Raw genomic sequence first — 12,262 nt, 5'->3', positions numbered from 1 at the left:
GCGTCACATGTTTTATTTCAATATTTGAGTACAAACATAAAAATTGTGTACATAGCACATAAGCCTGTTAGTTATGCAGGTCATTTGCTAACAGCAAACTGGCTGAAATAGAATGCAAATAAAAAGTGACAAAAATAAATTTAATCTGTTAAATTGACATCTGTTATGAATTAAATAGACTCAAATTTACAACTTAAGTAATTTTAAAATATATTCAGTTTCTTGAACAGCAGGAAATGGTGTGCTCTTTATGATTTTATGATTAAAACATAAATTAGGAAAATTAAAGCAGAGAATTAGGAACACACTGTAAACATTTTCAGGATTGTATTATGCCACGAATGGTGAAAAGTTGGGTGATATGGAAACGCAGAGTGATTTGGGACTTCTGGTGCAGAAGATGTTAAAACACCATCTCCAAATGGTTAAGACAATAATAAATACACTAATGCATATTGAGAGTTTTATTGCAAAAAGTTAACATGTAACAATAAAGCCATGACTAGAATACTTGTGCAGCTTGGAGCTTCATAGTATGGGGAGCATGTTGAGGTGATAGAAACTGCATTAATCTCAAGTGCAATTAGGGATGGATAATAAAATGCTAGCCTTGTCAGTGGTGCCAACAACCCAGGAAAGAATTTTAAAAAGCCCTGGCACCTTCTGACTATTTTGCATTTCCCTTCAGAATCGCAATTACAATAATCTCATTTAAGCCTCGAATCAAAAAATACAAAAGGTATTAATACTGACTTGTTTTTCCTATCAAGTTACACTTTATCTTATACTGGATACAGTGAAGATACTATTTTAAACAGACAACATGCAATTTATTAAACGTAGTGGCATTAGTTTTGATATATTTTGATAGTAGAAACACTATATGAGCTGTACGTTGCTGTGAAATGAGCTGGTCAAATACATAGCGGGCGGGATTTTCCGGCCATGCTCGCCCCAAAGCTCGAAAATCCAGCCCGAGGTCAATGGACCTTTGCGTGGTCCATGCCCCACCTGCTAGGTTTGCTGTGGTGGGCTCGACAGGAAAATTCCACCCTCGATATGCAAATACTTCATCGTATTTACTGTTGGAACATATTGCATTCAAAAAAACAGATATTTAAACAGTCACCTTCTGATTTCTAACACAAAAATGTACCGTTCAAAGATTGCTCGGACCAAGATGATGTTAAAAATATGGAAAACAATACATTAAAGCAAAAATGGAAACAATCTGAATCAATATAAAATGTTAAGTACATAAAATTATGTAAGGCAAACAATTTTTACATTTTAGAAATGGTCATGATGTATACAAGGCCTGACGTTTACTATATCTTCAAATTTAAAAAATGTCCTTAAGCTGCTGCGGGTTAACATCAAGTACAAAAGCTGTTGTATGAACACAAATGTGGCAAAGCTTCTCATCTCCCACCCCACATCCCAGCCAAATATAATTCTTTCTACTATCTTATAAAACATCAAAGTAAGTCATCAAGCCCAGGTATTTTTCCACAGGAAATCAACCAGCTCAATTTTAGTCCTTTTTATATTTTCGGGAACAATGCCGCAACCAAAATGGTGCTGATACATTCAACTAAATGTAACATTGCACATAGTATTCACAATAAAAACTGTCTTATAAACTTTTTTTGCAGAGCCCAACTTAAATCTTTAGATGAATTTTGCATAGTAGAAGATACGCCATTGATTTCCAAAGTTAAAATCATAAACCGATTCTGAATTCTTATTGTTATGCGTAAATAAAGAAAATCTAAAAAGGAAACTCTAAAAGTTTGCTTTGCAACAAATGGAGACTGAAACTAGTTCAATTAAATTGTTTTGGAGAGGAGGCTACCAGGAAGATATATCTTTGATAAAGTGCTGTTCAGACTCTTGGCCTTTGGGAAGAAAAACAGAAAGAAAGGTGTTGAGTAATTGAGCTTATACATATAAGATAGCAAGACTGTACCTGCTGCAGTAATTGGAAAAGGTAGGAAGAGCCAGAACACTTTGCCAAATTCTTTATTTGAGTGACCAGTATTTAATTCATTTTTAAAATGACAATAGCAACACTTAAATCTGTCCACAACCTGTTACTGAGAACAGCAAAGCAATCTTATTTAGCTACTGCCAAAAAATCAACCTTCATCTCAGTGTTTGTCCACTTGCTCAGACTGAGTTAGAATCAGAATCACAGAATACTACAGTACAGAAGAGGCCCTTCAGCCCATCGAGTCTGCACTGAAGCATGAAATGCCCTGATCCGCCCACCTAATCCCACTTGCCAGAACTTGGCCCATAGCCTTGAATGTTATGGTGCGAGTCCATGAAATACAACCTCAGTTTCCTATTTAAACCTTAGTTAATTTAAACATAGAACATACTTGATATTAAGACTTCAATCTCCTGCCTCTATCCTTGCCCCATATCCACTTTCAGTGAAATGGCTTCAAATAGAAAAAGCATAAAACTTTTGAAAATAATTAAAAATTACTAGATGTTTACATTGACCTTGGCTGGGGACAGAACTTTCATTCCCCCAAAATAATGTAATGTGGTCCATATTGTGAAAATGGGGCCCACTGGGGGGTGACCGTGGAGGTGAGGGGGACTCGAGAGTGTCAATCAAGATGTGTCCAGTTATTAACAACTAAGTGTCCATATGTCCTTAGAATTTGGTGCTTTCTCTCTCAAAAATTATATTTTAAGTTGAAGCTGGGGTAGTACACAGTGCATATCCACCGCCTCCCTACCCCAATCTTGTTCGTCATTTTTCTAGTGTATGAAATTAATTGATAAATGATTTTTAGCAATATGGGAAGAGAGAATTATAGATGCACAGGTCAGTCAGAACATTTTGTATATTCTCTTACATGCTTATATTTAACACTGTACCAAAGACCACTGAGAACATGAAACAGTTTGCAAGCCAGAATTACATAAAGGTTTACCTTGTTTTGTTTTAAAGTCTTCAATTAAAGATCATTCTGTATGATTAGTTTGAAGGCTCATGGGAATACCACTGGCGAGGTAATATTCTCTGCAAAGGAAACGTGTGATAAACATAGATTAAAATTTCATGCTAATAGAAGAATATAATTTATATGTATACATGATGATACATTGGCAAAAGACTACAAATCCCATGCGCAAAATAAAATGCACCACTTAGTTTATGTAGGTTAAGCTAATTACAATTCTTCACATTCATCAAGGCAATATTACTGGTTAATCGTTACAGAATTAATTGATTGATCCTGATCCTGATCTCCCAGCCAACAGTCAAATTCAAATGGAGACTGTGAATGAAACCAAATTATTTCCAGCTGCGGCTGTATGTAGCTAAGCATTAAGGAAATTGCAACTGGTCATAAAAGAGTGAATAGTATAGGATTAAAATCCACTGGCTGATCTATAAATAGAGTATTAACAGGTCTAGGCAGTGGGTGACCAAAGGGGTCATCCAGCTTGACCGTCTGTCCCCTAGCATGGCTACATTCATGACCAGGTATCTGTGGAGAGGGAGCATGCAGTGTCTGCTGGCACCATCAAGGCCTTTCATGCCCGATGGACACCCTGGGAACTGATGTGTTTCATTGATCCCGATAAGTAAGTTTCCTTTGCAACTTGTTTTTGTTTGCTGCAGTACCCCCTTAAGGGGCTGCTCTTCTGATTTTTCCCTTAGTTTGTTTAAGTAAGTTTAATTGTTTCAAACAAAATAGTATAAATATAGAGTATTACCAACCAGCGGCCATGCTCAGGTAAAGAAAACCATGACCAACTGTCAAGGCATTAAATCCAGTTACTTGACTGGATTTGACTGAGCTTTGACATGAAAAAAATTATTTTTGAAGTTGCTCAGGGTATATTTGCCCTCAGCAAATCGAGTAAAATTCAATAAGAAAACTGAATGCAAAATTGTGTTGCAAGGAGGGCAGTAGGTGCAGAAGAGAGGTGGAGAAAAGTCTAAAACGCATTAAAAAATGCTTTTTTGAAGATGGGAAACAATTCAGGGGAATATAAAACTGTCTTACCCTTTATTTGATGACTGCTTTCGATAAAAGCACACGACACAAAGAATTAGGCCAAGGAGAGCAACAACACCCATATTGATTCCTTAAAAATACATCCATAATATACACAATTATTACTTCAGAAAAACAATCTGTGGGTGCATAAAAATGCAGGTTACTCTGGCATAATAATCTATCTTGTTTTTAAAACAGAAGTGGCAACATTTTCCCGAACTGAAAACATTCCAATTTCTAAATGCTGCTATCGTCAACCCCCTTTGTAAATTTTAGTTTCCGCCTCACTCAAACAGTCGGTTTCAATGAAACAAACAATGCCAAGAAACTGTAATATTAAGTGATGCGCATAAAAATGTAGTTTCACATCCTTATAAATTGTGTAATGTTACTCAACACATTGAGATCATAAAATGAAGCAATTGTTGATTACGTTCATTAGTGGAAGTAAAAAATAAATGAAGTGGAGAAACACCTCCCTTTCTAATCCCTGTTAATACAATCAGGAAACAGAGGTGGTTTAAAATTATCTATATTTGTATTTGTGGATATTAAAAATATTAATAATCTTATCAGAATTTGGCAAAGTATAGGTTCCAGTGAAAAAAATAGAGTGAATAGTGCCAAGAGGCCAGGTGTAATTTCTGACTGGATCTTCAGCCTCATTTACAAAATGTATATAGCAAACGTATATACAAATGTATATTTCCTGCACTTGTCCCAGAGCGACTGCAGGAGATGGCAGCCAGGAAGCCAGAATCACGTTTTTCAGAGAGAGCCCTGATGAAACTTCTGGATAGAGTGCAGCAGAGGCAGGATGTACTCTACCTCTGCTCCACGTTAAAGCCTCCCACTAAGATTACAATCCCCGCCTGGGATGCAGCGGCAGCCCTGGTGAGTGCCAGCTCGTTGCAGAAGAGGATAAGGCAGCAGTGCCACAAGATGAACGATATTCTGCGCTCAGCCAGGGTAAGTGAGCCTCATGCACCCCCTCACACATTCCCACCTTCATCTGTCACCCAGCCACTTCGGTCTTAACCAACACCTGGAAGGACGCGCTCTTCCCGCTTCCCCCAATCACCATGTTCCCCTCTACTCATTGCCAAGCTCCTCACACTCCAGCTCCCTCTCAAGACCCACGCCTGCTTCACATCTTGAATGTCAACACTGTCGCCTACGCTCTCCACATCTGTGTCATTGCAGGACAAACTCAACCACAACAAGCGACAGCCTGTACCCCCAGCCAGAGTAATGCCAGAGCTCGGAACCCTCACACCATTTGAAGAGAGAGCTCTCGAGCTGGCTGGGGAGGAGGAAGAGCGTGCCTGTGCTGATGGTGAAGTGGGGGCAGCAGACAAATGTGAGAATCCTCAAAACACGCTGTCATTCCCCAGGTCTCAAGTGAGTAATCAAAGTTCCCTCCTTTATCCCCTGTAATGCACTAACGCCATCTCCCTTCTCTTGCAGGCAAAGCAGCTGAACAGGCCAGACCATCCTCACGCCCCCTGGACCCATCAGACTCGAGCAGCACCAAGGGGAACTTTTCAGACCCAATCATTGAAGAGGTGTCACAGCTGTCACCCACACCCAGCACCAGCACAGAAACTCACACCTCGCTGGAATCATTAAGTAGACAGGCTTCTGGGTCACTCACTGGTGAGCACCTCACAGCTGAAGATCCACAACAGGCGGAGGCAGGGATGCCCCAAGGAACCGGCACTGAGAGATACCGGAGGTCAGAACTCTGCCCCTGCCCGATGATGTGCCCCTGGGTCCGGTTGTCCCAGAGCTGATGGAACTGTAAAGCAAGAGTCACGAGCAACAAGAGGCGATGACAGTATCCCTCCTGGGATTGCAAGGCCGAATGGAGAAGTCCAACCGCCATATGTCTGAGGAGATGGTGCCATCACTTCAATGCACCGAGTCCAACACTGCGATGTTGGTGTCCGCTGTGGTGAGCTTGGTGCAGGATGTGCACTCTGTGGCAGGAGATGCCCGCACCATGACTCAGCTCACGACCTCCATGTCTGAGGGCTTGAATTCCATGGTGCAGGCACCGATGGCAATCCATGAGTGTCTGCACCAGAGGAGGGTGGGGCTTCTGGACCTCATGCCAGCTGCCCCTCTATTCCATGGAGGACCACTGGGCCCCTGAAAGGATGAGGATCGTTTGGTGCATAATGCGAGGCCTTCCACCCAGGAGACCCTGGGGGTGTCCAGCCTGAGTTCTTGCAGCCCTTCCTGTAAGCAACACACACCAACGAGGGCAGCACTGCAATACTTGGGCTACCTGAAAGCAGGCCAGTGCCCTCAAGCTCCAGGCCCACCAGGGGTCGCTCGGCAAGATCATCTCAACCATCAGGACATGGAAGTCAGCAGGCCTCCTCGACCTCAGCTGTGGATCCTGGGGAAGCACTGGACGTAATGGGAAGCTGAGGAAGATTAAGAAATGATAGGCACCTAGTTGGCATGGGTGAAAGTTGGCACTAGTGTGCAGGGCTCGCCACTGTATATAGTTACAAATAATAAATCACTCCATTCACACACAGAGCCTCCACCCTGTCATTTCATGCCATCAAGCTCATGGATCCACGCACACACCCAGCACTTCATTCTTGTAGAGTGAGAGAATGGCTGTGCTATGTTTCTCCCACACTGAGGACAGCGTAAAGAGGCTGTGCTGCAGGCAACACCCCACCACCCCCACCCCAACCCTGGCCTGAGATACCATTCGTGAAAGGAGCAAACCCTGTCAAGGTGCTGATTGGCTGCAGGTGTAAGATGAAAGTGAAAACCTGGCCACATAGAGAGGCCTGCAGTGCTGCCAGTATTTATTCCAGCTTTGATGAACCCCGTGATGTGCCCATTCATTGGCATGGTACATGCTGCTCTCTGTTAGGCAAGAGTCAAACGTATTGTGGTGACCCGTTATTTGAGTGGTTGGGGGTGCTGATGCCCGTCATTGCTGAGGGATTGGTGGTGGTGATCCCCTGCTCAGCGAGGAGGCAGGGGGGCCGGGGGGGCCGGGGCATCATTAGGGGAGGTGGTGGTGTAGTGGTATTGTCATCGGACTAGTAATCCAGAGACACAGGGAGATGCACTGGGGACCTGGGTTCAAATCCCACCATGGCAGATGGTGAAGTTTGAATTCAATAAAAATCTGGAATTAAAATGATCACGGAACCATTGTCGATTGTCATAAAAACCCATCTAGTTCATTCATGTCCTATAGGAAACGAAATCTGCTATTCTTACCCGGTCTGGCCTACATGTGACTCCAGGCCCACAGCAATGTGGTTGACTCTCAAATGCCCTCTGAAATGGAGGGCAGTTAGGGATGGGCAATAAATGCTGGCCCAGCCAGTGATGCCCACATCCCGTGAATGAATTAAAAAAGAAGAGAAGGCTGAGGGAGGACCTCACTGAGGTATACAAAACTATGAGGGATGTGGATAGGTTAGATAGGAAGAAATCTTTCTCCTAAGTAGAGGGGTCAATAACCAAGGGGGATAGATTTAAGGTAAGGAGCAGAAGATTTAAGAGGGAGTTTGAGGAAGAACTTTTTCACCGAGAGGGTGATGTGAATCTGGAGCTCACTGCCTGAAAGGGCGGTGGAGGTGGGAACCCTCAACATTTAAGAAGAATTTAGATGAGCACTTGAAATGCTATAGTATACAAGGCTACAGACCAAGTGTAGGAAAATGGGATTCAAATGGATAGGATGGCCGGCACAGGCACAATGGGTCGAAGGGCCTCTTTCTATGCTGTGAAACTTTATAACACAATTTAACATTTAGCTTGGATCCTCACTGACTAAGAACACCAGCAGAGCTCTGAAAAGCTTACGGTTAAATATTATTAAAGTACCAAAGCTTCATTAGAAATCATTCCGACTAAAATTATCAGTTTGAACGTTTGGAACACCAATTCAGTCAGTAAGTTTTAAACAAGTTTGATTTCCACTATCAGTAAATATTAAAAAATGTACTTTGATGCAGCTAGTAAAATTTGTATCGATTTCCTACTTACCAACAACATTTTGTAGAAGTTTACTTGATTCTATATCTAGGATTTTAAAAGAGCACAAGTTAATAACACACAAATGCATGGCTCTCGAACCCCTGTCCTGAAGTCTACAAGGTTGCCTTTCACTGTGCTAGCCTGAATTAGTGAGTGGCTAAATCAACATTACTCCACATGTAGCAACGGTTAAGAAGATCGGGGTGGGGTCTTTCAGTCCCACCAAAGGCAATGCCCACGGCAGATTCCCCCGCAGTGGGCCAAGCCACAAAAGATTCGCTCGACATCAACGGGACCGGATCATCCCATGGAAGGCCAATGGCGAGCCATGTCCATTACCGTAAAAAACACCATGGGGCTGGGGAGGGCTGGAATATACCCCCCGCCCCCCCAGATGTTTTGAAAAATCAGCCCAGACAGCTGCTGATTATGAGAAATAGGGACCCTTCCCACCCTGCTAGTTTTCTTAGTAATAAAAGTAAAGGGCGCAATTCACCCATTTGCGCTGTCAGTGCTCTCGCTGGAGTGAAAATGGGAATGAATCACACTGCTGTTGCAAGCTTCTGTCAGGTGGGATTCACCTGCCTGATGAATGCAAGTACTTGCATCCCACAGTTCACGCAGGCCAGCTCTGCTGTTCAGAGATTGGGGAACCCTTTTTGAAGGACATCCCAAAACCAAAATGGTATCTTCCCCTCACCTCGTCCCCCCCTCTGACGACCAAAGGAGTACCACCAACACCTCAGTGAAGTAGGGCACCCTCCACCCCACCATGCAAATAATAGGTTACCCCGCCACACCACCTAGGCATGAGGGTGACCTGACCCAACCCCCGTGCCCTCCATCATCAGCCCCCCCCCGCCCCCCCACTCAGGGCCCCCCCCCCAAACTTAGGTCCCTCTCACCCCTCAGCTCCCCCACTATTGAGTCCCTTTGAAGAAGCACTGGCATCATTTATGCAAATTAACAATCAGGCATTGAATCTTGTTTTTGCCACCTGCTCACTACATTCTCTGTTGAGAATCAGTGAGGTAAATAGTTAACAATAATTGCTGACCTTTTGTTATTCCATTAAAAACTACATCATAGTCCAATTCTGTGTCTGAGGCCGAAACCAGACTTTTCACATCAACTGTGTTTTCTCTAACCATGAGCTGTGCTTCCGATGCCTTCTCTATCACCTATACTGCCTATCTCAACTTCCTTCATTTAAGATAGCTATCTGCACCTTTTCTGTTCCTACTACCTCGCACACCCCATGATTCATTAGCTCTCTAAGGCCGCTGCTCAACTTTGGTTAGCACTGCTGCCTCACACCACCAGGGATCCGGGTTCAATTCCCAGCTTGACTGTGCGGAGTCTGCATGTTCTCCCCGTGTTTGCGTGGGTTTCCTCTGGGTGCTCCGGTTTCCTCCCACAGTCCAAAGATGTGCTGGTTAGGTGCATCAGCCACGCTAAATTCTCCCTCAGTGTACAGGCTCTGGAGTGTGGCAACTAGGGGATTTTCACAGTAACTTCATTGCAGTGTTAATGTAAGCCTACTTGTGACACTAATAAATAAACTTTAAACTTAGACCTCCTAAGGCCCAACTATCATTTCCTGACAACTGAAACTACAAAAAATTTGCAACTTTGCATCATCCACTAACACGACCATTTGCACCCGGGCAGAAGATCGATATCTTCTGAAAGGGGCAGGAATAAGTTATGGTTTGGTCATTTCTCCTTTTATACATTATAAACCCTTGATCTGCAAATGTATATCAAAACATTGACCTCTGTTTCCTTCACATTCCACAAAGTCAGGACTCCAAGCTGAGGATGCCAAAATTCTGTCAGGATGAAAACTTGGGTGTGAACAAATTCTAAATGACAACACATTCAAAGCGGCTCAATCATTTGGCATCGATAAGCAAGTAAATCACATTTAAAAAAAGTTCAGTGTGGATGAGGAAGACATGACTTACATTCACAGGATGGAACCTCACCATCCCATCCCTCAGTAGTACATTGCCGATAATCTCTACCCACCATTTTGTATCTAGAAAAAGAGAAGTAAACCACCTGTTATCAGAGTCATGAAGGTTAATTAGTAAAGCTTTACAGTTTGCTGACCAGGTAAGAAATAGGACATCCATTGAGGCAAGATCTATTACTCAACAAACTGTGTTAAAATCAAATCAAACATAAGACTAGCTTAGTAGAACAATAAAATAGGAATCAAATATTGTTCTATCACAGCAAGAAACAAGGCTTTGTTCAGACCCCCCAGAAAGTACAGTGCTTGGGAGGAACAATGATGCATCATCCAGTCAGCTTGGAGCCGATTTACAATAATAAGTATTTTGAGATTCCAGCAGACACAGACGTCCAGTGTTAATCAAAGTTTACGGATCTAGTTATTGATAACACATTGCATTAATATTCAGAACATCCCTCATCTTGAAGACTTGTTTTAAAAAATGCCAGTTTAACCCCAAAACTGAAAGCTTCACTCAGAGTTCACATGGGGAGCTGTCATCAGAAGTAAGAAGCATGAGAGATGATCATCTGAGATTGTCTTAACCACACCATGAAAAAAGCTGCGGAGATGAAGTATGGTGGTGAGTAGTTCCGGCGGTGCCTTTCCCGCTGGCCAGAACAGCAGGATCCTGCACCAGATCCTGCATTTGGAACCTCAGTAATTATGCACAGGCGAGTTCCACTCCGAGTCGCTTAGCAGGTTGACAACTGATTCAAGCACCCACCGTCAACTGCAGGTTCGAAGATCCTGGCACCGTATTTAAATACCAGTCCAACACAATGCTATAACTCTCTCCATCTGACCTTTCTTCACCAGACCATGCGAGATGTCAGCAGCCCAGAGGGAAAAGGCTAGTAGCCTTAAGAAGTCTGTTCCTCCCGAGTCCAACAACTGTGAGGCACCCATATCTCACTTGGACTTCTACCCACCACCTCGAGCCTTTGTGCATCCCCTTCCAGTGAACAATATATCCATCCCTTTCACCCTTGACTGTGAATTTTGCTGGAGTCAAGCTTCCCCTTGGTCTTCCCTCTCCTTTCCATGGTTCATCTTCTTCATCCCCCTCCTTGCTCCTCTGCCTGCCTTCCTGAGCCCTCGCCCTTCTCCCCATTCCTTGCACAGCCCCCCTTCCACATTGTCCCCTTGCCTTCATCAGTCCATCCTCCCCCAGTGGCCTCACCTCACCCCGCTTGAAATTTGGACCTATGTTGCAGTGGCTGCATGAGTCCAACATCATAGTCCTGTCCAGATAAACACAGGTGTGTGGTACCGGAGGAAAGGAAATCCATACACTCCCCAGCCCCGGGTGCTGTACTGGACTGAGATGGTGACATAGAGGGTCCATGGGTCCAGCAGCAGGGTGCTGACCATGAATACCAGCCTGGCACTGAAATGCAGGGCAGGAACAAGTCTGCCCTGGCAGAGTGGTGTACAGCGCAATAAGTGCAGATCAGCGGTATAACAATGTTGCACTCACCCCAAAGTCTTATGTGAACTGAGGGCCGCCTTGTGCACGCCATTCATTAGCAATCGGGGTTTAGACAAATGTAATGACTCGCTGGCGTAATGCATGATTGGAAAGCCTGATGGGACGCCAGTGGGCAGCTGTTTTAATGAGTATTCTTAAGATACAAATGAATGCAAATGAGGTGAGGCGATGGCCTTGTGGTATTATCGCTGGATTATTAATCCAGAAACTCAACTAACGTTCTGGGGACCCAGGTTCGAATCCCAGCAAATGGTGGCATTTGAATTCAACAAAAAAAATCTGGAAACAAGAATCTACTGATGATCATGAAACCATTGCCGATTGTCAGAAAAACCCATCTGGTTCACTAATGTCCCTTAGGGAAGGAAATCTGCTGTCCTTACCTGGTCTGGACCACATGTGACTGCAGAGCCACAACAAAGTGGTTGACTCGGAACAAGGGCAACTAGGGATGGGCAATAAATGCTGGCCAACTAGCGACGCCCATGTCCCACAGATGAATAAAAGAAAAGGAATGGAAGAATTCACGCCACCAGCCAGCGGAAACACCGACCCACCATCGGGAGAATTGATAAGCGATTTTACGCTGGCGGGTTTCCAACTTTTTGCTACAACTTCTCTGCTCCCCCCCAACACAAAACCCGCCACAGGGGAATGGGAGAATTCCGCAAACAGTCTTTCAGTGATGTTTGTACTGGATAC

The 12,262-nt window shown here is 43.7% G+C and overlaps 1 long non-coding RNA gene across 1 annotated transcript; it reads right to left on the bottom strand.

The window, feature by feature from the left end:
- Nucleotides 1-10,083, bottom strand: LOC144479262 (uncharacterized). Its single transcript, XR_013495487.1, has 5 exons — nucleotides 10,016-10,083; nucleotides 8,058-8,093; nucleotides 4,035-4,116; nucleotides 2,952-3,040; nucleotides 1-1,898 (listed from the first exon to the last, which is right to left on the bottom strand). It is a non-coding gene; the product is annotated as an uncharacterized LOC144479262 (long non-coding RNA).
- Nucleotides 10,084-12,262: the final 2,179 nt, after the last annotated feature.

The sequence above is a fragment of the Mustelus asterias genome, chromosome 25, assembly GCF_964213995.1.
Source record: "Mustelus asterias chromosome 25, sMusAst1.hap1.1, whole genome shotgun sequence".
Taxonomy (NCBI): domain Eukaryota; kingdom Metazoa; phylum Chordata; class Chondrichthyes; order Carcharhiniformes; family Triakidae; genus Mustelus; species Mustelus asterias.
This window is presented reverse-complemented; position numbering and strand designations above follow the sequence as displayed.